Source organism: Falco biarmicus, chromosome 1 (genome assembly GCF_023638135.1).
Source record: "Falco biarmicus isolate bFalBia1 chromosome 1, bFalBia1.pri, whole genome shotgun sequence".
NCBI lineage: Eukaryota > Metazoa > Chordata > Aves > Falconiformes > Falconidae > Falco > Falco biarmicus.
The window spans coordinates 122,177,327-122,200,796 of NC_079288.1; the positions used below are offsets into that span (position 1 = coordinate 122,177,327).

The 23,470-nt window shown below is 37.5% G+C and overlaps 1 protein-coding gene across 19 annotated transcripts in view; it reads left to right on the forward strand.

Moving 5' to 3' along the window:
- SORBS2 (sorbin and SH3 domain containing 2) overlaps positions 1 to 23,470 on the forward strand; it is a 231,883-nt gene that overhangs the window by 62,712 nt on the left and 145,701 nt on the right. For all 19 annotated transcript variants that reach the window (XM_056325896.1, XM_056325888.1, XM_056325913.1 and 16 more), the window contains exon 2: positions 21,244 to 21,366. The gene's annotated coding sequence lies outside the window, so the exon portion shown is untranslated. The remainder of the gene's footprint in view (positions 1 to 21,243; positions 21,367 to 23,470) is intronic.

Genomic DNA, 23,470 nt, shown 5'->3' on the forward strand with positions numbered 1-23,470 from the left:
AAAGCAGACAGATGGATCCTAAAATGCTGTATCATAGTACCAGGTGCAAATAGTAATAGAAATGAGAGAACAGGATGACCAAAGAAGGTGGAATCGAGCATTGTAACAGGGTTTTTCTGTGTTGTTCATTTAAGGTAATCAGCTTTGAGCAAATAGTGATAAGCATCAAACAACCATGCCGTCTGTGGAGCACAATAACCTTTTGAGAGAGCTAGTGTGTGAATATGTTACCGACCCTCAGCCTATGGACTGTTGTCTGTAAACTTGCATACATGACCAGTCTGGGAGTAACAATACAGATGGCATGTGCCCAGAAAACACACTCAGATATCAAATTAAGGTACATTGTTACGCTGTGGAACAACCAAATGTCGCTTCTGTATGGGAAGGATCAGATATTGAATATAATACACCTGTTATGAGGTTGCACCTGGGAGCAGGCATCAGCTTGTGACCCTGGAACAGTTATTTCTGCTCCAGTGAGGCTGTCTGCACAAACATGGAAATAAAAGTTGATATTCCTGCTTGTTTGCAAACTAGAATTTTACAGATGTATACTTTGGTGTTGTGTCCTGCTACTCTGATACTGATCCTTTCCTGTGTCATTATTTCAGTATTGCATTAAGCATGGTACTCATTGCTAGTTTTTATTTTCTTTTTTTACTATTGGATGTAGTGTATAGACTGTACCACAAATACACAGTCTGTGTTCATTCTTCTTCAAATAGGGTGGTATTTTTTCATGTAAGTGTTTCAATAAGCTGATTGTTCTGAAATTATGAAGCTTTTAAACATTCTAGGGCTAAAACAAAAGCTAAGAAGACTTGCAAAGGCATTGATGTTAATGGAAAGCATCATGTATGGGAGGGAGAAAGGAGAGAAGTAAGTACTTAAAAGGGTAGCATGTATCTTCGAGTAAAGGCATGCTGGATGATCACATTCTAGATCCACTCCTGCTTTCAGGTTTTTTGAAGCATGAAATATATTTTCCTGTTCAGTTGTATTGTTCCATTACAGTGATACATCATAGCTAATGCTGCTGTAAACCAGACAATTCCAAAGATGGAGCCTTTTCTTCTGTTATTTCTAACTTCTTTCCCTATTTCTGTACTGAATAAAGATAGTGTTCTGATTCATCCACCCTTAAAAACCTCACCAACCACCATCAGGGGGTTGAATAGCACAGGTGCAGTTCTGTGTTCTTAAGTAACCTGAGTAACAGAGTACACTTTGGGTTGATGCTGAAGATCCCAAGCCTCAAAGGATTGTGGAAAACATTATGATGGCAGGAAAAGCAACCCTTCTTCCTCTCAACCTTCACGATTAAACTATGCAGTAAACCTTTTTGTTAGCCTTTTCCGAAAATAGCTGTTAAATAATGCTGAGGCATAAAATAATGAAAGCTTTACGTATTTTTGGGGCACTTGCCTTGGGTTTTATGTACCAGTATTAAAGCAGTGTACAGCTGAACAGTTTGGTGGGTAACTAAAACTATCCCTAGTTTAGCAGCAGTTGCTGATTAGCTAAGTTTGTCCACAAGTGTAGCTTGGGACCCAAAAGAAAAGGCAGGAATGCATGAGGAAACCCAAGGGGAATGGAATCAGTAGCTGTAATTCTCATAGCTGAAAATCAGATGCGTTGAGGCTTACATAAACAGTAAAATGCATTGATTTTTAAAGGTTGAATTTGTTTATAGGATCAACAGTTATGCAAATAGGAAGTGGGTGGTTGTGGCTGAAGGTCAAAATAGGTACGAGTCTTTGTGGTTTTTCAAACTAATCAAAAACAATGGGTCCTGTTTCTTACTGTGTTTTGGGGTTTGTTGGGGGCTTTTTGTGGTTGGTTTTTTTTTTTTGAGTGGCATCAAAAGGTGAGGTCCCAGTTCAACTGCAGTAAGACTGAAGGGTGATTGTAGGGTTGGATGGTGTAGCCCATGATGAGAAGGGTTAGGATCTGTGTCAAGAGCAGGACAGCCATAGAGTGTTCTTTTCAGCACATTGCCACGTTGTCTGAGGACTCATTAGCTGTAGCCTGAATGTAAAGCTTCATCACCACAGTGTACCTTGAGTGTTATCATGTTTAATAAAGCCACATATCTCTGTGGGATAGGCACAAATGTGTGAAGCCACAGAAAAGCACAGCATGCCACCTTGCAAAAAGGCATAGGTACTACTTAAACATCATGTCCGTAGTAACTGATGATGCAGAAGGTGCAAATAGTTTTCCTATGTCAAGTAGTTATAAATATTCGTATCTTACCCGAGGTAAGAATTTGAGAGAGAAATTAGCCAATTATGGAGTTCTGATGGGTGTTCTTGATGAAATAGTGACCTGTCTCTCAATTTAGCAATAAGGAATACCAATACAAGAATAGAAATAGGGATTTCTGAAATTTAAGTTGTAGAAGAGAGGTTAGTACTTGTGTTTATATATATAAAAGTCAGAATGAATTATGAGAACAGTGTGGTCAGATTTATATTTTGACTATGATTAGTCTCCTCTGCTTTTGCACTTCATCTCATTATATCACTAAACCTGCAAAAATACAAATTTCAATTCTTAACAGTTAAGATTAAGACTGCCTTTGATTGGAATAAAATACAAATATAAACAAAATGTCTCATGGCTGTTTACAGCTAATCTCATAAAGTGTTTTGAATCTGACTAGAACAAGGATATCCAGTAGAAGCCAAGGCTTTGCCAAAGTTTGGTTTTAGCAAATGACAGGAGGAGGCTGTCTGTGACTCAGTTTTGTCTAGATCAGTTCTGATATCTGAAAAATGCATAAACTAGGAATTACATGTTAATACAGAGTTCTCTGCATATGAACAATATTTTCAGTGTTTGAAGTGACCATGAGGGAAAAGTAGTGATTCAAGACAACAGAAAAAGAAAAAAAAAAAAAGTGTGGGGTGGACAGTTAAATTGGATGCTTGAATGGAGCCTGGCTTCAATGTTCAGTTTCTCTTAATACTAAAAAATTAGGCATGGTTATAAACCAAAAATATTATTTTTTTTAAAAACATATACACAATCAGAAATCAAAGTATTGTTGGCACCAAGTTTGCAAGAAGGTGAAAATTATTTTTGTAAGGTACTAAATGCCTGTTTCTCACTGAATTTCATGTTCATTTGACAACCTCACATTCTCTATTATGCAGGTATAAGAGCTTTTGTAGTTTCTTGATCTATGGTAAATAATTGGCATGAGGTGATTATTTATTGGTGACAATTACAAAGAATTGTATTTTAGGAAGGTTTTTTTAGTAAATCTCAAGCACAGACTATTTTGCTCTTTGTGAACCAGCCAGTATGAGCCATCATAAGGGGTGGGTTAATGGATTAGATGGCCCCAGCTTTGGCTTGGTATTTTAGCTGCTGTTTCTAAAAATCATGAGAAGTCTATGGAAGTTTTGAATTTCAGAAGGACTTTAGCTTTGGAGGCAATCCTAAACTGTAGTGATTGGTCTGAGAGAAGTATATAATAAATAATTCCCTTTTGAACATAGAGGTCACGCTACTGACTTCTGCATGGTTTGTGCTTTTCACTTAAAATCTTAAACAGCTGTTGTCTGATTTAGGCATTGACCCTGTATCTTTTCCTACTAATGGTAAGTATTTTCGAGACAAACAAGGAGTAGCAACCCAAAGGGATGCCAGTGGAAAACACTCCGTATGTATCATCTGAGTGATATATTGATCATATACATCACACTGCTCCTTCTAGCCAGTTATGCTTTTTATGCATTTTTAATAAGAAAATTCTAACAAGCTAACAGTTCCCAGCATGATTTTTACTTGGTTTAATTACTAGTGAATTTCTAATGAACAGGGAACTCTAAGCAATGACATTCTCTCAAATAATCAAATTCATGGTAATTGCGCTGTTTTTCTTTTGGAGAAATCTGTATTTGTTAGGAATCTTGAGGAAATAATAATTTCAGTGTGACTGATGCAATCAAATAGTTTACTCTGAATAAGTAAAATATAAAAGAGGCTAATTAAATAAAGCGTTACTGTCTGAAAGCTAAGTGAGGTGCTGACTGCTTTGACAGTAGAATGAAGACCAAACCAAAGACTTTGTTTTGACATACGTACAGATCGTCAGGCAAATTCAAGTCTTTTTAACAGACCTCTTCTATAAGGGTCACTTTACAGATACAGATCGTGTAATCTGAGCCCTGCAGATTATCATTCTACTTTTAAACCACTACAAGAGAGAGGTTTTTAATTCCTTGTTTGCATAGCTGTAGGTTTACATGTTCACATGCTTTTGCCAGTGGCATTTGATTCACAGATGACTGATTTATGGTCTTGAGAAAAGGCCAGATTCAGGACATACTTTATTGTCAGGACTGCAAACTCTACAAAAATTGTTTGGAAGTCTGCACCTGTTCGAGTTAACACATAACTATAGCAAAGCATTAGGAGGATGCCTTCCAGCTTGAGGCAATAGTTTTCTTATGAGCAAGGCAGAAATAATTGCAGAGATGTTTTGCTAAATTAATCCAGGTGTGAATTTGTTTACTTTTTGTAATATTTAGTGGTGTAATTATATTAAACATAGTTCTCTAAAATCAATCACTGCTTAGCTAAAAACCACAAATGAAAACAAACATGTCAGTGTGACTAAGAGCGAGCTACAAAAAATAAAACAGCACATAGTTGTTACACTATTTTTGTGTAGATACTTGCTACTTTCAGTTCTGACATTCACTCTTCGTATCAATATCTTCGTATCAGTAGCCATCAGAAGAGAAAGGGCAGATGAATTATTTCCTAATGAATGGATAAAGAGACTGTCACCCGAGTTGCTGTTTGAAGGGAGACTCTTGTGTTTAAGTAATGGTGTACTTAATATTGCAATAGGTGGTGAACATAAAATATAAAACAACACTTGAATGCAAAGGTACACTGAAGCGCAGATTCATTAACAGGTGGCTTTGACCACTGATTGGCCACGATACCAGTGATTTCCTGATTTCCTATAGCAGAAATAAAAATCTGTAAGAACTCTGAGGGAAAAGTGAATAGAAGCTTTGTAGATAAACCTGGGAAGTGTTCTTACAATAAAAGCCTATTGCCTCTTAGGGATGGATGAAACTTATGTGGGAAAATCTGAGCAGTTATTGTCCGAAGTTGAGATGAGAGTTTTGAGAGTTGCAAGAGGAGATGGGAAGAGAATTATGCAAGTGTTTGAACGGCAAAAGGAGAAAGATAATTGCTGCAGTGAGAAAACAAGGAGCCAGCTGTATGTGCCCACTGTTGTGAGGCAGAGACAGGTACGATGGCTTCAAAGCAGAAAACTAGACTGATCTCACAGGGTGCGTTTTACATAGATCAGAAAGCATTACCTAATACTGCGGGCCCAGATACTGTTTAAATTGTGTGATGACAGAGGCCTAAACAATAGCATTCCTGATGGAGGACCAAAAAAAGAAAAGAGAGATCAGACTTCAAAAACACCGTGGAGAAATCACTCCACTCAAGAAAAGCTATGATGTGCTACTTAGGAGAGTGAAGGGGAAGCAGGTGTGAGGAGAAATGAGCCAGGTCCTTGGGGAATTCACATGCTTGAGTATCCAAGATCTTTTGTGTTTAAAAAAAGAAAAAGTCATAATATTTGTTTTCTTGTCAAATTTCTAACATACGCACAGTGTGCCAGAGATTCCAACAAATACTTTTAAGTTGTTTTTTAGTCTTCATATTTGCACTTAAAAATTCCAATCCCCATTTACATATTTGAAAACAAATTGATCCCCTCCTGTGGTTTTATTCTTTGTTGTAATTTATTTTTTGGAGACCCAAATGATCAAGTCTTGGGTTGCTCATAAGCACTTTAAATGAAGCATTAGAATTTGTCCATGTTTTCAAATATATAGTTATGTGAATATCCATTATGGAAATGGGATTCTCTGTAGCTGTCCTCCACCAGCAATGGAATAATGCTATTCTGAGGATGGGCGTCAGGCAGTAAGTAGTTTGGGGGCAAGGGTAACACTCTGTAAAAGAAGTTGCTGTGGTGCTTGGTTTAGCTGGCTGTTGTGGAAGAGGGAGCTTGATTCTCTGATTCTGAAGTCAGCACCCCAAACCATCTATGAAACAGCTATTTACACTCTGAGCTATCTGCTACTTTTGCTTTGCCTGTATATTTGCTGGCAATTCTCCATTTTAATTTCTGTTCATTGGTTTTGTACTAAATTACTGTAACTGGGGAAAACTTGTGTTAGAATGTTAGTGAGATACCTTGTGTGTTTGCTTTCTATACACCTGTGTATTAGGACTGCAGATTCTTACGGAAGGTGTCCATTTCTCAGTACACGTACTTGGTTTTCAAATGATCAGCTGAGCTGGAAGTCTGGAGGCAGCATGAGTTCAAACATGGCATAAAAGAATAATTATATTGCAAGCTTTCTTGTGTGTAGTCCTCTCAGAAATCTGTTACTCTACTGTCATCTTCAGTATTGTATGAATTTTAGTTAGATTTCTATGGACTTTATCTTCCAATATGTTTAGGAACAGCTTCTCTTTATGTTCATTAGAAGTATGTTTTCCTGAACTTATTGTAGATAATGCTGTGAAATTTCCATATTCGATAACTAAAATTCTAAAAACATTCTAATCATGTATGTAAATTAAATCTTCTTAAAAGGAGCCACTCCTTTTGTTATTGGACTTTCTCTAGTGTTGAGATGTAGATAATTTTTACTGAGGACCTTTTTAAAACACTGAAAGGGCTTTTAGCTTTTCAGCGCCCAAAATCTAGTACTTTTGTTAATTAACGTTTTTACAGGTAAATTTTGGAACTATATTCTGAGGCCCTTAGCACCTTTTGGTGGGTACAGTATATGACTGCAAAATTTGTAAGCTTAGATTGCAAAACTCTGAAATCCAGTTTCCTGTATCTCATAATCCCAAATCAGTATTTTGTGCTGCAAGTCCTGAAATTAAGATTCAAGTTTAGGCTTGTAAGAATCTAGTCTGGGTAAGACTCTCAAAAGCAAGGTTATGACTTCAGGGTGGTAGTTCTTCTGTGACTTACCTCAAACCTGGGTGTATGTGGTTGGTTTGTTTGTTTTGTTTTTCCCCAAAGATACATGCTAAACAAAGAATGTAAAGTTTGTTTGTTTGTTTGAAAAGGGCAGAGATGAGTTTAGCAAAATGGAGCTTACAAACGAAATTAGTATAGACTATGGTATTTTCAGAAGCTCTTGTTGGTTTGGATTCTCCCTTTGAAGGCAATGATAAAGTCCTCCCTGAATTCATTAAAAATAGTTACAGGAAATTTAAGTGCTTTCAAAATGCCACTGAAAAGGCCTTAGTAACCAGCTCTTTACTATTCTAGTTTTAGGTTCAGCCCAGAATGCCTCGTAAATGCCTCTTGAAGAACACTGGAAAAAACATAAATAAAAGATGAAAAAATGTGTTGCACTTATTTCAAGTGACAAAAATATACATAATGATGATTTTTTTAAAATTCATATAGGCATTTATGTTTTATTATCATTAGTAAGATCTGTGCTGAAAAGGTTGGCACCATCTTGAATGAATCTGCTAGCCTTATTTACAGTATGTTTATTTCTGGAAAAGGCTTTACATGCGTATACACACATTCTATCGTAATTTTTGGATGTCCTGGTAGATGCGTAAGTAGTTCTGCCTCTTAAAACTTGATGAAGCTCAGAAGGTACTTTGAAATTATGCTATGCATTTCAACCTGGGATCCCTCAAATGCTAATCAGACTTGGAAGTCACTGTGGTTTTAGTGTTTTATCATACTTCATTTTCTGTGCTGTGTCAGACACACCTGGAAGTTTGAAATGTCACTATGTCACTTGAGGTAAGGGGTCACCATAGTTTCATGAAAACAAATCAGGAAATAGAGATATTGTGTTGTCATTGCAAAGGCAGCATTGTTTCAATATTCTGTCATAAAAAAAATTGATTGACTTCTTTAGGTATGGATCACATAACAGTTGTTAGCGTAGAGTATTGTTTATATTCCAATGCTATTTTTGTTTTTAAAACTACTATAAAAATGATTTGAAGTACACAGCTTAGTAACACTTCAGAATTTGATCTCAGATCACATGTTTCTAGTTCATGCCACCAGTCTATCATAAGCTGATTTTGTTATAAATAACCAAAGGCTTCTACAGGCACTGTGTAAAACTATTAGTGACTTCCCCCACTCTGTTGTTGTACTCTGATTTCAAACTCTAGTCTTCAGATAACTGTCAATAGTATGTCATTTCATCCTGCTGATCAGAATGCAAAACGTAGAAAATTAATATGAAATGCTTTTCTAATGTTTTCCTTATGAAAACTTTATTTAAATGCTGTAGGAATCAAATGTGTGTGATGTACAGCTCTGTAATTTGCAAACGTTATCTTTACGTTCTCTTTCAGGAGGTAAGATAGAAAACTGGGATGATTAACTAGCCTGTATAAATTTAGTACAGAAAATTTACCTTTCACCTTCTCAGTTTTGGCTTTCCATATATGTAAAAGTTTCAAGCTGTTTTAGGAGAGGGTACCAGAAGTCACTGACTTCATCCTTTAGTTTTCTGTGATGCAAACGTTCATTAGTGTGTTGTTGCTTGTAGCGATCTTTCTCTAAGGGCTGGAACAGAGAATTTTTCGGTTTTCAACAGGACCAAGCTGATGGACAAATTGAAAAGCCTTGAGGCAAAAAAGGGTCTTTTGAGCTTTTATTAATAAGGGGTTGATAAATTTGAAAAATAGAGGATGTTAAAGTTCTGAGGAAGTAAACAGTTTCTAGGAAGGGAAATCCGCCTTTCCATATGTTTATTTTTCAAAGAGAGGAAATTACCTAATAAGTGTAAAACTTCAGGGATACAAAACAGAATATCTACTCCCAAAAGATATTAACTTTGACTTCCAGTTCTCACGTACCTTAGGATCTACCTATGTGTTGTTTTCATTTTTGCTCCTCAAGCTGCCTTCTGTATAACTTAAACTGCCATGGTTTTAGGTTTATGGGATGGATACAGGTGCGTCTTCCTTTACCTAATGTGCAAAATAGATATAGTAGTATGGTTGCAATTGTCAGTTTATTGCTGTTTGAGAATATTTTTGAAGACTCTTCTGTCCACCTCCCTAGTTGGCACTGGCCTTTGTTACATGAATTGGGATCTCTTAAAGGCCTGATTTTCGTAAATATACCCTGCATCCCTTGAAAAGTGTGTATACTCCTTCGTCCTGTGTCATACTGGCTACCAAAAACGGAGGTAGCAAGGAAGCATTATTTTAGATTTTTGTCTGTAGGCTGTCTTATGGAAGAATTTTTCTAGGTAGGGAAAAAAGTCTTTGGTAGAAAACTTGTTTCATCTTCTCACTGTACTTGCCACTTAAATGAGGGTCTGGGTTCTGTTAGCCAAAAAATTAGTTCTGGCCTGCAAGTAAGTCAACATAGAGCAATTAACTGGTGGTACAGCTGTAACACCTTGTGTTGCCTTAAACACATCAAACGTCAGCTTGTCTTTCCCTGGCTAGGAAAAGCATGAATATAGCTTGAACAAGTGTTTCAAACTAATAGCCTGTTCTGCAATTTAACAGAGAACACAAATAGCAAACAAAAACTGTGAAAGAGCTCCAATGTTCACTTAGCTGAAGCAATACTGACTGAAAAAATGACTACATACCAATGTGCGTCTGTTAAAAAGAAGGCAAAAGAAATGAAAGCTCAGCACTGATTTCCTGAGCCATTCCCCTGGTGGGCTAGGGCTAATTAGGGTATAGAATATCTACCGAGCAACGTTGGCATTGCACTGTAACTTCACCTTTGGAAGCTGAAGAGCTTCCTAGAAGCCAAATCCTCCTTTCTGTCCAAGCTACTAGTGAAAGAACTGTGAAATCCCCAAAAATGGCGATCTTTGGGAATAAAGAGATTTAAACAGGAAAGGGTCAATTTTCTGCTTTAGGGACTTCTTGTTAATCATGTTACATAATACTACAGAAGACGACATTGCCCAGGTAATTTGCCATCACCAAAAACCAAAAGAGTTCAGCAGCTTCCTGCTGCTGCATCATGCCCTTTCTCTAACATCCGTTCTCAAAGTTACAATGGTCTGTATTTGGATTGTCTGGAAAGCATCAGTTTCAATAATGCTGCAGATGGACTGTAAAGACTTTTTGAAATCCAAAAAATTAGTTGCAGTCTCTCCAGGACATGAAACATTCTTGTATAATTCTGAACCAAATGTATGCAGTTATCAAGATACTATAGCTTTGGCCTGTCAAGACCATATGAGCATGCTGCTATCTAATAACATCCAATTGTATACATCCAGTGGTGACAGTCCTCTGACCATTGCAGGTGCACTTACATGTTGAGTCCTTACATATATCTACTGATGTGTGAGTGGGAAAGACAGCATGAGGCAGCTACTGTCTGTGTCTGTCAGGGAATCGCCAACAATTTGCTGCATGTTAAACCTTATTTTTGGGGACATGATCTATTTCATAAAGCCTGGAGAGCCTTGATGTTCCAGTGAAGATGTACATTGATATTGATGCTCTGAGTTTTCCATTCTGACTTTTGAATCCCTAAAGCTTTTGAACTTCTCTGCAGAAATTGTAGTTTGTCCTGTGCAAAATTAATCTGTTGTCTTTATTGTGTAGGCCTAACTTCATAAATTGTTGGTGTCTGCCAGTAGCACGAAGCCACAAGCTTGACAGCCCAGTTCTAGCTGATCAGAAGTGGAAAGGTGAGAAACACCTTTACTGTGCCCACTGAGCTGTAAATCTACTAGATGCACAGCAGCAGTGATTTGCCTCTACTCTTGAATGAGGTGATTTCTAAATCTGTAAGAGATTTTGAGCTGAAGTCCCAATCTAACGTAGCATTTCCTTAGTGTTATCTATTGGCTAAGCTTCACTGCTATCTGTGGCTACCCTGCATGCCCTCAAACTCGTTGTGCTGGCTGTGTGCGATGCAATATAAAGGTGTAGGCTGGCAGTTGGGCAGCTCTGGTCCTACTTTGACTTGTGTTTTGATGTTTGGAATTTGAGCTTGATTATGTATGTCTAAATCACTTGAACTACCATGTTTCAGACTTAAATTGCAGGAAAGGACACTGTGGTTAGAGCTAGGAAAAAAAATAATGCTGATGACTAGGTACTGGATTGTCTGAAGAAGCTGGGATATCTTTCTTGCTGGATGCCTTCTGAAACAGCTCGATCAAATGTCTGTCAGGAATGATATATTTACTGTAAATTTTTGCTGTTATGAAGCAGATGAACAAGATGACCTGGAGATCCTTTCTCTTTGATATGAGGGATCATAGGAAAACTGACTCAAATTCAGTCTGCTGCTGCTTCTGTTATTGCCTGAAGTCAGAATGGTTTGTGACTTCCAACAAGCTGATACGACTTGGTTTGTAGCCATATCTCTTTTTACACCCTTCATGAATAACCAGCCTGTCGCTGCTATCCCATCAGAAATCCCTTCAGAATCACTCTATACAAACAGTTCATGTGAAGACATAAGAATGTGTGTGGTTTGGGAGAAAAAAGTGGTCATAAGGAGACTTGAAGTTGACTTCAAGTTCTGCCAAAATGTAATGCAGATAGAATCATAGAATAACAGAATGGGTTGAGTTGGAAGAGCCCTTTAAAGGTCACCTAGTCCATCCTCCCTGCAGTGAGCAGCGACATCTTTAACTAGATCAGGTTACTCAGAGGCCGGTCCAACCTGACCTTGATTGTATCCAGGGATGGGGGTGTGGGCATCTACAGCTTCTCTGGGCAACCTGTTCCAGTGTTTTACCACCCTCACCACAAAAAACTTTCTTCTATCTAGTCTGAATCTGCCCTCTTTCAGTTTAAAACCATTATCCCTTGTCCTATCACTACAGGCTCTGCGGAAAAAATTGTCCCCATCTTTCTTGTAAGAGCCCTTTAAGTACTGAAAGGCTGCAATAAGGTCTCCCCAGAGCCTTCTCTTGTCCAGACTGAACAATCCCCCAGCTGTCTCAGCCTGTCCTCATAGGAGGGGTGTTCCAGCCCTCTGATCATTTCTGTGGCCCTACTCTGCATGTACTCCCAAGAGGTCCTGTGCTGGGGACTCCAGAGCTGGATGCAGTACCTCCAGGTGAAGTCTCACCAGAGTGGAGTAAAAGGGTAGAATTACCTGCCTTGACCTGCTGGCCACGCTTCTTTTGGTGCAGCCCAGGATACAGTTGGCTTTCTGTATTTTCTGTATATTCTGGAACTGCTGTTTGCCCGGTACCTGTGGTGCCCTCAGGTGTGGTGTGCTTGGCCAGCTTTCTGACAGCTCCCTAGTATGTGACAGACTGTGCCTCTTGGGTCAAGCATTCCTTGTGATGTGCCAGATGCCATGCTTTTCCAGTATACAGTAACGTCATTGACAAAGGCGTTCATGATGCCTGTGGTCCTGGTTAAGGTACCATCCTCTCGATGGATCTGCCTCAGTACCTTGTACTGATGGATGCAGTAACTCTCCTTTATTATTCTTAAGCTGCTTGTAGCATTCCCTCAGGTTTTGGTAACAGCATTCTTGGATTTCTTGGTGGCAGCAGGAGCTGACTTGGTAGACTCGGGCATTTTGGCAGTACCTTTTCTTACCAATAAGCAATGTGAAGGTGGGCTAAGGTGGGAGTATCGTGGCTGCAAGTGGCTTCAGTCCATTGGTGGCATGTACCTGAGCTCTTGAAATAACTACCTTTGCAACCTGAAGGACTGTCATGATTGTGTGAAACTGTGAGCTGCAAACTGGGAGTTTGCTGAGGCAATTGTATCTCAGTGAGCTTTGGCTGACTTTAGGTGTGTTTTTGATGTTACCATTTTATGTTGCAATTCGAGGTTGGAAACCCAAACACAAATGTTGGGTCTTGCTGAAAACCAGATACTGCCTTTGAGATCAGTCTCTTGAAGAAAAAAAAATATCTGAAAAATAACAGACTCTAGCAGTATTAGCTTGTGTTATAAAATGCTGAAGTGTTACATATCTGTAGCTGGAAGTCTTCAAAGCTTTGCACAGTTGCTTATGTCTTCAGGTTGTGTTTTCAGTTAAGTGGATTATAGTAGCAAAATGTATAAATTGACTAGAGGAACATGTAAGGAAAGAAGGTTCTCTATGCTGCTTTATCCTGTTGTTTGACTGCTAGTGGGAGGTCTTGCACTCAGTTGGGGTGACAAATACCATTCCCGTCACCCTGGGGTTCACTGCCTGAAAGCTTCAGTTGCAGTAGGTTTGCTGGCCCCTACCCTCAACGTTACAAGTAGCAGAAAATGTTAAAATTACTTGATTGCTAAAGTTAAGGACTGTTTTTCATATAGGTCCTTTTTTTTCCCCTTTACTAAATTGGCAGCTTAGCAAATTGGCTGAACACCATTGTTTTAATTATTGAGAATCCTAAATTCCTTTGTGGATTTAATCATGGTAATTGGAATAGAAACTCGGTGTGGAGGCGGTAAAGCTGGCCTAGCTGTAATCTGGTGGTTTAAAACCAGAATGGCATTAGGCTTTCTGTGCTCTGTAACGTAAGTCTTTGTGAAGCCGAAGGAGGGAACTGGGACTTGTGTTTTTTCTGTGAATTTCTTTTGCTTTGCATGGACTGACTAGCTTGAGAGTGGCAGCTGTGCACGGGAGCGTGCATGGTCTTAGAGCCTAGAGATGGCAGTTCTCCCTTGAGAAGGGGGCACAGTCTGGTCCCTGGCCCACTGTTGGAAATTGGAAATATTTTAGAGTATATGGTTTGGCTGTTAATACTTCAGAGTAACTGGAGGAAAGGCAGCCCCTCAAATTTTCCTTTCTTCTAAGAAAATTCTCTTTATTAAGCTGAAGAGTGCTAGTCTCTTGCTCTGTGAGCCACATGAAGTCTGTAATTACTCTATGAAAGGTGGGCCAGTGTCCTCAAAAGACCAGACAGTCGACTGATGCTTAGTATTCCGTGTCAGCAAAGTGGGAGATGTGACTGTAAATCTGTCAGGAAATGTAAGCCAGGTTTTCAGTAGTTGGTTTTTCTGTTTTTTTAATTTTTTGTTTGGGTTTTTCTTGGTGGCAGATGTTTTGATGACCATCAATACAGTGTTTTTCTAAAAAATATAATGTGGTGGGGTAACACCATCATCCATGTTTTTTATGAAGAGTGAAAAAAAACCTGAGAACATCTTATAGACATTTGTGCCTCAGACGCAAAGTTGATAAAACACAAGTTTGTACGTGAAGGCTGTCACCAAAGTGTTTTTTCATCAAGGCAAGATGTCACTTGCTTGGTCCAGTAGGAGAGTTTTAGGTAACTGGGAACTTTACTGTTAAAAGACATATAGAGGGTTAGGAATTTGGGTATATGTGAAATGGGCATTTTAAAGATTGTCACTTTGGATTTGGACTCAAAAATCCTTTTAAGCAGCTAGTTCAACAAACCTAGTAATTTGAGTTGGTAAGTCACAATGAGCATTGCAGGTTTAGAGTCCTGGCTTGTTCACATGTCCGAGGTTTAGGCCTTCAGGGAAAACCTGCTCCCTAATGTGCCCCAACACCCTCCCAAAAAACCCTCACAATCTCACGCAGTAGCTGAACACATTCTAGCAGAAAATGAGTCTGAAAGACAAATAACCTTGTACAAAGTTCTTCAAACAATGGACTAGTGATGTGTATCAAGACTGAGATAAACAATAAGGTTCTGTTCTCCATTTCCTGACAAGGCCTTTTCATATTTATTTCCTCATACATTTTTAACTGTTTACTCTTGGAACAGAGGAAGTTAGTTTTACTAGCAAAATAGTGCTTTTAGCAGGTATATCATTCTTTTGGTCCAATTTCATAGTGATAGGTGCAGTGACTGTAGTCAATTTTTGCATCATTAGGAGAGCAGTTAGGTGGTTTTCTGTCGGTTCTATGAAATAGGTGTAAGTATTGGAATTTGTTACAGTAGGTGACCAGGAGGCTGTAAATATTTAGATAATATGCTTTCATAGTTGGGGTTTTTTTAAATGCATGTGATTTCACTTCAGGCTTGAGCGTCTCCTTACGTTTTAATGTATTTATTTGGTACTCAGTTAAAGGTATTGTAATTTTTAAAGTATTCCATGTTATAAAATGCTGTTATGAAACATTAACAATTATAAATATTTAAATGACTGACAAAACATTGGTTTTGAATCCTTAGCTATCAAACCTAAGTCTGCAGCAATGAAATCCAATCCAGTTTTGCCAAAGGTAATTGGCAGAAATTCTGGTACTGGCTGTCTTTGCAGCTTCTATTTAGAAAACAGGTTAATTTTCCAATATCGATTTGGGTTTAGTATATTAGATCTCAGAGAAGTATAAAGAAGATCACAAATTCATAGGTGCTGATGCTATATTAAAGACTTCTACATCTTCAGAAACATCTAACCATAAAGACAGCCAGTGGCGCTTTGTACCTTTCCTAAAATTTATCAGATATATCAAGATTCCTGAAAAGCAAATTTTAAGTTGTATGTTAAACTCAGCTTACTGTGATGGCAGAGCTGGAGCTGCTTATTTACAAGATGTCTTTCACAAAAATCTGTCTAGGGGTTTCTGTCTCACATAATTATTTTTTGCTGTCACCAGACAAAATTTTATTATAACGGGGGAGGGGGGAGCAGACTTAACAAATCCCAGTGTAAAATACGAGAACTGAATATAGCTAAAGACACATGGTGTCTTTTAAAGCGAATGCAGATCTGCTGTTCTACAGAACAGCAGCAGAGGCAACTCTTTATCAAACATCTACCAGCTGGTGTTAATGAAGTGAGAGTGTGATTCTTCATACTTGATGTCTTGATCCATGTCTTTCAGATGTGTGAGTTTTCAGTGAAAGACTTCTGTAACAAATTCAGAAGGCTTCTTGGATATCCTGCTGGATCAGAGATTGCTTGCTAACTCTTGGCTGGCTCTGGAGTGCTTTCAGAGGAACACAAGCCAAACCCCCCTACGCCCCCAATTCCAAGCTTCTTTTTAGTCTTCCTCCCAGTTGCCAAGTTTTCTAATGAGTTATATAGGGATGAACCACTTCTATACCAAGCCTGGAGAGAAGAGTTTAATAACTTTATTATTACCTAATAGTATTAGTGAGGTGGGCCATCCTCCATTAATTGTTTGAAGGAAATGATGGAAAAAAAATTTCTTAGCCAGGACAGAGCACTCTGCTTTTTAATATGGAGACTTATTTTGGGATATACTGGAGAACAGAATTGCTTATGCGGAAACAAATGTGCTAACAGCAATTAAAAAATAGATTCCATTGTATGAATGTTGACAAATTTTACTCTCTTTTGTTGATGAAAGTACTCTAACCAAAGCTTCATTATGGGAATTATGAAGCCACAAATCACTGACAAATCCTGTGTGTGGCACTTCTGTACTATTCATGCAGGTTACAGTTTATTGTCGCTGAGGGATGTAGATAGTTTCCAACTTCTTGAAATGTCTTGACCGAAGATTCTATTGCCATGTCTGCTGGGACAGACAGAGATGTAAGAGCAAGACTGCTTTGTAGCCACTCTGGGAGACTTCTGAAGTATTCTAACATAATAACCATGGGTAGTTTATTGAGATAACCTATATTCTTTAGGGTTAGAAAAAATTCCGAGATGTAGCTGCCACAGTAACTTGGCTGCCTATGTACTCTTTCTTGCAATATTAAATCAAATGTTCTGAAAGCTTGAGTCAGTTTATTTTTCAATAGATGATCCACCTTTTTTCATGTATAGCTTTAATGAAACTGTAGTAGAAACTGAAATTCAGGATTTGTTGTTTATGTGGATTTTTTAATGCTGAGTTTTTTCAGGAGTTCTTTTTTGTATGATGGTCTAGAAAATTTCCAAAGTACTTTTTGATGCATATCGAGCTAAAGACGACTGCATGTGTCTTTGTAGTCATTGTTGTATATGCTGCTGTTCTACTACGACAGTTGTTAAGCTGCTGACACTACATGAGGCTGAAGCGTGCATGATGGCATAGGGCATCAAGATGTGTTTAGGAGTAACCTGGCTAGAGTGTCAAGTGCGTTTGATGGTAGGGGTGAGAGGGCAAGATCTCTTAATACAGAAGAAAGTTGTCTGCAGTGCTTTCCTGCATAAATTACCTACCTGTTAATCCTCAGTCAAGTCTTGATTATTGTACTTCATAGAAATTTCTTGTGTCTTTTGATCAGTATATAGATCTGCTCTAGTGAGACTTTAAGAAGCTTTTATGGTTAACGAGGCCTAGAAATCCTAAGTAGCAGAAAGGAGCTGACATAATTATTTTATTCTTTTCTAAAGAAGTTTATATAAATGAAACTCTGGTGGGAAAATTATACCAGGTTTCCTATGCTAACACATAATGATTGATCCTAATATATTAAGTGGGAGAAAAAGTATAAACTGACCATCAGTAAATAACTTCCTAGTAGCTTTGTGGTAACTGTAAATATCTTGTGTCAGATATGCATGAAATAGAGCAGCAGTGTTCTAAGTGAGGTGTTGAATATTTCTATCGAAGAAATTAACCTCAAACCAGTTCTCAAGAAACAGAGATACAGGTTTACATACATGTTCTGATTTACTTGTGAGCATTGTCACCCTTTCATTCCTGAGCATGTTCATGCTGAGCCTAGGTGAAGGCCAGTTACAACTCATCTGATGATGCCAAACCTAAAATACTAACTTGTAGCTGAACTCTAGAAATTAAACTGATGTCACCGGAGATTAATCTTTTCTCATCTATTTTCATCCTTTGGCTTTATAGGCATATGATGTGTTTGTCTGAAGATGAGCATCCCTGGCAGTATGTTCATTTAACATGTGTTCATGCATTTTTCATTTATTTTACATTAGTTAGGATCAACCACAACTAATGGTTTATATGATTGATGTGTAACTATGTATTCCATCCTGTCCGGGAGGAAAATGGCCACACTTCCTCATAGCTTCATTGCTTTTCAGCAGTGGAAGCTACTGAAAGCAGACCTGAGACATTGAAAAAAGATTCATTCTTATATGTAAGATCCTTCAGGATCATATTTGTCTAAGACTTGCAAGACTAGCTGAAGTTCAGGACAAAGCATGTGGTTGACAGGAATCTACAGAAGGACAGGAGGGAAGCTTTTTTTCCCTGTAATCTGGGACAGAATCATTTCAGAGATGAACATGATCAGTTGTATGGATGAACTCTCTTAAGGGACTTAAGCAATTGCACAGCACGTGCATTTTGCTTGCATTCTTTAATGTTAAATGTGTTTAATGCTGTCTGTCATAGTACAGTTAAACATGGTTATTTGGAAAAAATAAAAAAAAAAAAGAAAAAATCTTATGTGTACCCCTTATTTCTTCCTGGGGTAGGTAATATGCAATTCATGTAGATACCCTATCATATTACTAGAAGATATTACACTACTGTTAAAAGATCTGAATAGAAACATGTACAGAATAATACGAAGGAAAAATCATCTGGTTTGTACAGTGTTATGTACACACCTTGAAATTTACACAGGGAGACTTCTCAAAAAGAGAACTTTTCTTCAGCCATTCCATGTGAAGCTTCAGCGACTGAACTGTGTTTGAAAGGTTAGGTCTAGAAAAGTTGAGATTTCCTTTGGATGAATCGGTGCTGTGGAGCAGGTGTGCGGCTCTTCTGTCTGTCAGTGTCTTGAACAATTTTCTGTATCTCTCATCTATCAAGATTCTTTCCTCTGGTTTATCACAACTCTGTCCTGTCGTGTCAGGTCATGAAGCTTTTGTAGGAACTTGGTGCAAGTCTCCATTAGCAATGTGAACTGTACACTTCTTGGTCAGGTTTGAATTGCTTAATACCTACCATAGATTAAGTTGCACTGCAGCGTGCCACTAAGGAAATTACATGCTTTATTCAGTGTCGCTGATAGCCACAAAATGGGAAATATGATTATCATCAGCCTCTGAAAAGCATAAGGTGATAATCTTGGTGGTAGTGACATATTTGTCTGGTTTACTAATAAACATACAGATGTATTTTCTTCAAGACCTGCATCGTATATATGATATTTATGGCATTTAATGTTTCCTTTAGATAAAGATAATCCAATTTATATCCAGTAGTTAACACACATCTTGGTGTATACCGAAACAGTGCTATTTTCATGTTTAGCAAATACTATAATTACTAATAGGTAGAGCGTTATTTACACAAAAACAGTGCAGTATGAAGAAACAAGGTACCAAAATGGGTTAAGTGCTGACGGTAAATCAGCTAATGGTAAATCTGCCTTCTGAGAAAATGCTTCAGAAAAATGCTGCATTGCAAAGCATTGTGTGTTGTATTACTACAGCAGTAAAGTGATACTACTAATAATTATTTTAACACATTCTTCTGTTTTCATATTTGCATAGTATTAGTATTTGGTATACAGATATATATTGATTTAGCTTGTAACGGTTGGATGACAGCGTTACGGATAAGAAAGTAATGCAGCATATGACACTAGTGGTCTGGTGCATACTGGTCTTGTATTTATTGATGAACTATACTGTGTGATCTACCTGACTGTTACAGCTCTCAAGTTGGCTATAATTTACACATTGTCTGAAATTCAAGCTACTGGAGTTCTTATATTTCTTTGTTCATGGATCTCAAGTTAAATATAAACTGAGCCTTTTAACTTCTGTGAACTAGTTTTGTGGTAAGGCAGTAGTCCTAAACTAGCCATTTGGAATGAAGCAGCAATAATGATTAATATAATTGGTTGGTTTAATTGGGTTGGTGTGTTAGATTTTGTGGGGTTGTGTTTTTTGCTATAGCTGCTTTTAACTACAGCAACAGTAAAAACAGTTGGGATCAAATGGAAAAGGATGCTTTTGAGCTAATCCAGAAAGAATCTGTGGTATGTTTTTGCACATGGCAGCTTTTTCATTATTGTTATAAGTGTATTATAGCTAATGGGTTTTATGAGTCTTCAGGAACAGATAGGCTTTTTGTTTGTTTCTAAACAATGAGCATTGCTTTACTTTAATAAATAGCCTGTGTGCCTGGCATCCTGTTTCATATGTCAGTGTCACTTCCAAATAGTAACTCTTCACAAATAAATCAGCAATTAAGGTGACCCATGGCATTCTAAAATGCTTTCAAACGAGTGTGCTTAAGTAGTCTTGATTGGAAGTTTAACATGTAATGAAACATTTTGTAATTTTACCACACCAGTCTATTTTAGTTTTTGAGTAGAGAGTAACTTCAATCTCATAACTTTACCTTGAACAAAAGTAACAAGCTTTTCAGTGCAAGTGCCTAATAGTGTGGGCATGTATGAAAAGTTGTTCTGGTGAAGCGAAGTAAGTTGTGTCTGTCAGAATTGCTGAGACTTATATAGAGGGGTATCTTGGAAGTTTCTTCCTGTACCAGAAGGAGCTGCAACAAGTTAAATAACAATGGTGGTTTTCCACTGACTTAAGTTTTGTTGTATTGTCTAAAACTTGAAAGTAATTAGCTTTTATGTATTCATCAAGATGCTACTGGGTCTTTTCCTATAGCCATTAATTTGTATTGATACTTTGTTTTCCAGTAGTTTTTACACCATGGGAGGGTAAGCTGGCTGGTTAGGGATGTGGCACAGGAGGGCAGGCAGGTCTTTATGGCGACACTGAATGGCCCTGGCAGAAAAAACAGAGTGCTAGCAGCTTTAGATCACTAAACTTCCAAAATAGCACTAGTGCTGGAACTGGAAACTTAAGATGCAAACTAGAAACAAACTATTGGCTTCAGTCTTGTTAAACTGATTTGTCCTGTGCTCAGATGTGAATACCAGCCAGATATGATGAACTTAAATACAAATAGAAACACTTCTATCTCATATGAATGTTCTTGTAAAGAAGGTAAAGCATCTTCAGAAATGACCAAACTCAAAACGTGTTTTTCACAATAAAAAATATCCATGATGGCTCGTTTCCTGAACTGCAAGTAATACTCTTCAACATCCCAGATCTCCTTTTTACAGTATTTTCATTCATTATTCACAGTGGTTGTTCCCTGCTCTTTCTGTTTCTTTAAATAAAAATTTGGACAATGAACAGGGTTTTTTGCTATGGATTTCCTGAATATTTATATATATATATATATATTTTTTTTTTTTTAAGCTTGGGTTAGGAGGCTGGTTATTCTGTCTTGCATTTTCATTTTGACTGTAGGCAATCCCATTGCTGCCGAAAATAGCTCAAACGTTCTTAGAACAAAAACTTCAGCCAGCAGCTCAGATTCTTTTTCTTTTTCTTTTGCAGAGTCTTGCATGCGAGTTAAATTCATTTCTTTAGAGAAACCTTCATAAAGGGCTAAATAAACAAGATCTACGTATACAGAGATTTCTTACTTCTCTGCATTTGAGACACAGCTAACCTCGTCTGGTAAGTCATGTTTTTCTCAAGATTTTGTCTTTCTCCCTGCCCTCATGACTTGCATTCTTGAGTGTCTAATTAGTGGTCAGGGAAAACCAGCTTCTGTTTGCTAGTAGTTCTGCTGCATGCTCTGTATAAAATATGGAGACTAATCTGTGAAGGAGTCACTACGCTGCTTTTACAAATCTCAGAATAGTAACTGTGATTCTGCATGGTACTTTGATGTAAGTAGGGTTTTAATAGTTTATAGAGTAGTTTCTTCTCAGTTTGCTGTAATGAAGTCATTAAATGTTTTAAAACAAAACTGCTGATTGTTCTGTCTTTAAATTATTTACTTGTTTGAATGTTCAGTGTTTAATGAATTAACTTTAGAATTTGTATTATAAAGTACATTCTGTGTCAAGTCAGAGTTCAAAAACAAACTTTCCCAGCAATTCATTCATGTCTCATTTTTTGCAGGTTTCATTTTGTGTAGTTAAAATAGGTTGATGCTATTGATGCAATGGTATATTTTTCTTGGTGATGTGCCTGTTTCATGGGACAGTAAGCGTGCTTGTCAGTAGTCTTTAATTTGATAATATCAATCTGTAACGGTTCTATTAAAGATACTTGTGGCTTACAGAGTTTATTCAGGGTTTGGTTGTACTGCTTGAAACAAGTATGTTTTTCTTTGATTATGAAATGTTAACTGAGTACAAGGCAAACAAGAGAAAGTTTTGCCCTCTGCTTTCTATTTTTATTCTTTACTGTGATTAAAACGAAGAAAATCTCAGAAGAGCAAAAGATTTTTTTGCTCAGTGCTGTGGCTTTTCTAAGCAATTGGCTAGCATTAAATGGCAGCCTGTATACCTAGTCTGTCTCATTACATGCACTGTGGTGCTTTGGCTTACCGCAGTTACTGTGTACTTACGTACTGCATGCCCTTACTTTGTGCAGTTCATTTTGCTGCCTTTGATGTAGCCTAACGTTAGGGTTTTTTTCAAAAATATATTGAAAACCCATGTCATATTTAAAAGTAGTTGTATATTTAATGTAAAACAGTAGTTACGCGTTACGTTTTTATAGGAAAAAAAATAGATCAGTGCTTTTCCATAAAAGCTGTTTGGGGGCTTTCCAGAGAGGCTTTCAGCTTAGTTTTGGATAGAAAGAGAAAAACTGAAGCTTCTGTATACATTTTATATAGCATTTCTTCTTATTAAAAATACAAAATTTTGTGTTAAAAAAAAAAAAAAATTCTGGAATTTTCTTTGATAGTTTTTCAGAAAAACCTAAGTCTGGTTCAGTTGTAATGCAGTAATGTTTTATCCAGATATTTGAGAATCATGGATCTAGTTCTGCATGTTTTTCCTGCAGGTATTGATAGTGTAATGTAGGTACCCATTTGAACCCATAGGAATTTCAGCACCAAGCATACTTCGTTTCAAATGAGGCAGTTGGTATTCTTTTTCTCCTCTCTTATTTTTAATAAAGTACATTCCTCTTCATTTGAGATCTTCCCTGTTCCCGTCTTACTTGTCACATGTAAAGCTGCTTTCCTGATCCTGCAGATCAGTCACCCTATCGATGGGCTTCCTATGTTCTTTTGACCACCCTTGTCTTACATTGATGGTTTTCATATAAAAAGAATTTGTCACCTGAGACTCACTTCAGAAGAAGCTGAAGCTTCTGAAGGAACTTGAGACACTTGAGAAGCCATACTGTAAGTACTGTTTGACCAATGTAGAAATCTGTGATCCCTTAACATGTCCAGAAGAGATAGCTGGAGGAGAAATGACAGAAAATTAGGTTGCATAATAGACAAAATATTTACCAAGTATTTTCATTTGAAAGTGGAGCTTGAATTGTGTAAAGTAAGGGCCAATGATGGTTATTAACAGTCTTTTTTTTTTTTTTTTTTTTTTAATTCATGTAACCTTGAAGTTACTGTAGTAAGACCAAGTTTTTGCTTGGCATTTAATTTTTGACTTAGTAATGGACCTGACTTACAGGAACTTGTATCTGGTGTGCTAACACAACCTGAACTTTAGTTGAGTAAACTTGGCACTAAATTCAACTAAAGGGAGGAAATCTCAAGAGAGCAGTGGAATTTCTTTTCGTTGAATAAGTATACCTC